Genomic DNA, 4,238 nt, shown 5'->3' on the forward strand with positions numbered 1-4,238 from the left:
TGGAGCTCCTGACTTCCCGTGACTCAGTCACTGTCTTCTACAGGCTGCCTTCTCAGCCTGAGAGTTTTCTGACCGTACATCCATCTGGCAAGCTCTGACTCTCCTTTGACTCCTTTTTCAGTAGTCACTTCCTCCATGAAACACTCCCAGGCACAGAATCAGCAACAAATCACTCAATTGTTCCATCTTCCACTCCACGTCTGTACCTTTGACACAAGTCTACTATGGGACACCCTGCACTCAAATATTCATTGGCTTAATAGCTGTGCCTTAGAGATCTCATTCCTCTTGCCTCCCTATGGTCTAGCATAAAGTCTGGAAAATAAATGCTTGCTGAATCAATGGATTAATGTATGAATTAATTATTTATGGTTTCTTAAGCCTATGTAGTGTTAAGAGATTCCTACTAAGGTTTAAGGAGTCCCTGGGTAGCACAAATGGTTAAGCACTCAACTAGTAACCGAAAGGTTGGTGGCTCAAACCTGTCCAGAAAGATGCCCACTTCTGAAAGGTCACAGCCTTGAAAACTCTATGGAGTGCAGTTCTACTCTGCAACAGATGAGGTCACCATGAGTTGGAAACTTTTCAAGAGCAACTGGTTTGCTAAAGTCTGGAGAAAGACTTACAACCACTTTTTGAAGCATTTCTCATCAATCCCTCAAGGGCAGGAATTGTTCATCTTTTGTCTCGCAAGGGCTTGCACACAGTAGGCTCTCAATAAATGCATGTTGCATTACACAGAATTGATGTGCATACCCCCCAAAGGCCTCTACATTGGGTGAGCAACTCTCTCCAGGGCCTTAGAAGACTCCTGTGAATAGTTTGAGCTCATTGCCAGAAGGACTGTGTGGATTAGGGATGAGAGTCAAAATATCTGAACTACTATGGGGACTGCAGGCCAGGCCCAGGGAGACAGAAGTGTGCTAACAAAGAAAACTCCCATCTGCTTTAATAATGCTCCCAAGGAGATCATCACCACCATGGTTTGTGGACCTAGGGGCATTCCCAGGCTTGAAAATGAAAGTCCCCAAGGAAAGAACTCTTTCTACCAACATACCAATAATAATAATTGTAATAATGGTATGTTTACAAGGCAAAGTGTAAAGAGTGCAGTTTGCTATTAGGAAGCTGGGCTCCACCAGCTCAGACCTTCAGACAGGAGGGCCAGATATGCCAAGTAGAAATGCAACCAGGGATAGCTTGTTCACTTAGGACCCAATGTCAGGTTAAAAGAGATTTCACTACCTTTCCTCAGATAGCCTCTGTGGGGTACACATTGTCCCCAATTTACAGAGGAGACTTAAAATAAGGTCCAGAGAAGTTAAGGAACCAGCCCAAGGTCACACGGCTAGAAAGCAGCAGAGGTTTTCAGACTCCAAAATCCATGCTCTCAACCTTCCTCTATGGCGTTTCTCACTAAAGAGTTAGCTTCGTAATCCTTCCTTATAGTGCCTGGCTCCCCACTGGTAAGAACAGGGCTGGACATACAGGCAGCTCTCAGGAGGGCCTGGGGACCACTGATTAAATCCTGTGCTCATGGAGAAATGTCCCTAAAATCCCAATAGAAGGTGAGGAAAGTTAGCAGCTACCAAGGGCAACTCGATGGTTTGTGTGTGCGTGTGTGTTTAATTTATGGTCAGTTTTGATTTTGCATTGGAAATCAAGTTTTAGATTCTCTTCAAGAAGGAAGATAGACCAAACCAGTAATGGTCACTGTATTATTAGTAGTAGTAGTAGTCCCCTTTCTTCTTTTTTAAAAAATCACCTTCATTGAAGCATAATTTACATACAATAAAATGTGGCAACTCTGGATATTGATACAAATCATCTCAGTAGCTGACAGCAAGCCCCTGACTGGCCCTGGTTAGTCACCTGCCTGCCCAGGCAGGCACTGCTGGGCTGGAAAGCAAAACTCACTGCCATCAAGCCAGTTCCGACTCATAGTGACCCCCCATTGGGTTTCCAAGGCTATAAATCTTTACAGAAGCAGACTGCCTCATCTTTCTTCTGCAGAGCGGCTGGTGCATTGAAAGCACAAAACTTTTTGGTTAACAACCAAATGTCTTAACCATTATACCACCAGAGCTTCTTGTTGGTCCTTTAGTGCCCCTATAGTGCCTGGATAGGCCCTCAAGGATATGTTTTGGGCGAGGCTTCCAGATGAATTAGCTAAACCAGCACTGGGAAGCTGGGAGGTTGTGGGATGGGAACTGGGTCAGAAACCCTTCCCAGGGCTCCTGTCTCCATCACTGAGCAGCTACTTAGGATCATAGAGCTGAGCAAGGGTCTCTGTCTGGAGGGGTACCAGAGCAGAAGGGAGATAAATAAGATCACAGAGAGAACCAAGTGCCTGAGAATTAAAGTACAGCGTGAGGACCCAAATCTGGAGTAAGCTAAAACAAAAACTCAAGGTTACTCATTACAAGATACAAAAATAGGGTTTCTGTGGGCTGTGCTTTTGAGAAGCCCCTCTGACTAGCCATGGAAGCTTTCTTACACTCAAGAGCTCTCACCTCCACTAAATGTTTAAAGTAGGCCTGTGTGGTGGTTAAGCACTCAGCTGTTATCTGAAAAGTTGGTGGTTTGTGCGAGAAAGATGTGTCAGTCTGCTTCTGTACAGACTTAAAGCCTTGGAAACCCTGTGGGGCAGTTCTACACTGTAGGGTTGCTATGAGTCAGAATCGACTCCTATACCACCACAAGGTCTCTGGGTGTTGCAAGTGGTTTGCACTCGACTGGTAGCATACTGCCTAAGGCATTTGACTGCTAAACAGAAGGCTGGCAGTTCAAACCCACCAGCCACTCCTTGGAAGGAAAACTGGGCAATCTACTTCCGTAGAGATACCACCTCAGAAACCCAAGGAGGGGTTGCTATGAGTCGGACCCGACTCAATGGCAGTGAGTTTTGACTAACCTAAAGGTTAGAGGTTTGAACCCACCCAGTGGAATACAGAAGAAAGGACTGGTGATCTGCTGCCATACAGATTAAAACAAACAAACAAACAAACAACCATTGCCTGAGTGTATTCTGACCCATGACCACTCCATGTGTTGCAGAGTAGAATTGCTTCATAAGGTTTTCCTGGCTATAATTTAATGGAAGCAAAATCACCAGGCCTTTCTTCCACTGCACTGTTGTGTGGGTTTTGAACTGCCAACCTTCAGGTTAGTAGTTGGGTGCATATCATTTATACCACCTAGGGACTTTTGTAAAGATTGTAGCCAAGACAACCTTATGGAGCTGTTCCACTCTGTAACATAGAGGGGTCACCATGAGTCAGCATCTACTGACTCAAAAGAGTTGGGTTTGGATATACCATCCACCTCTTTTTTGCTGATTATTACCCAGGAAGCAGCTACAAGGACTAACGCCTTGCTGGGGACAGCCATGCTCTGGCCTGGCTGCGTTACTAAGGTGTGCAGATCAGAAAGAGCCAGGGCAGGTAGAGTGAGACCAGCAATCCTCTGGGAGTGCTCCTGGTGTAGTGCCTAAGGCACTTGACCGCTAACCAGAAGGCTGGCGGTTCAAACCCACCAGCCACTCCTTGGAAGGAAGATTGAGCAATCTACTTCCATAGAGATACCTCCTAGAAAACCCAAGGAGGAGTTGCTATGAGTCAGAATCGACTGGACAGCAGTGAGTTTTTGGTTTTTTGGGGTTTTTGTGTGTGATGAAAGGAAGCACGATTGGTCATTGTCAAACCACAGATGTCCCAGAGAGCCAAATACAGATTACGGATCCATTTCTAAGGCCACAAAGGTGAGGCTGGAGCCAGTTTATCAGTAATCTCAAGAAATGTCAACAATGTGGCGTCTAACAACAACAAGTAGTGTGGTCAGCCACTTTTATACAACCCATGTAAAACAGTGAAAGAAGTATACCAAAATGTAAATAGTGCTTACAGCCAGCTGATTAGAAAGTAAGTGTGATTTTTAAATCTTACTTTTGTTCTCCCAACAGTCTAAATTTTCTATGATGAACGTGTATTATTTTTATATTCTGAAAAATAGTTTTCTAATCGAATAGATGTGTTAAGTTGATCAGAGAACTTAAGAATCTAGTCCCCTTGTTATTAAGAGTATGGTCTTTGCCTTTTGCATATACAGTACTGAGTTGTCAGTGAAAGCAAACATGGGTATAGGGACGGATAGATAGGTGAACAAGCTAAACAATTAGGTATGTCTAAATGGAGAGTGTATCCAAGATCATATATAGGGTCGGCAGACAATGGGCCTAT

This window comes from Orycteropus afer, unplaced genomic scaffold, assembly GCF_000298275.1.
Source record: "Orycteropus afer afer isolate SDZICR_OR568_19922 unplaced genomic scaffold, OryAfe1.0 scaffold00070, whole genome shotgun sequence".
Lineage (NCBI taxonomy): Eukaryota > Metazoa > Chordata > Mammalia > Tubulidentata > Orycteropodidae > Orycteropus > Orycteropus afer.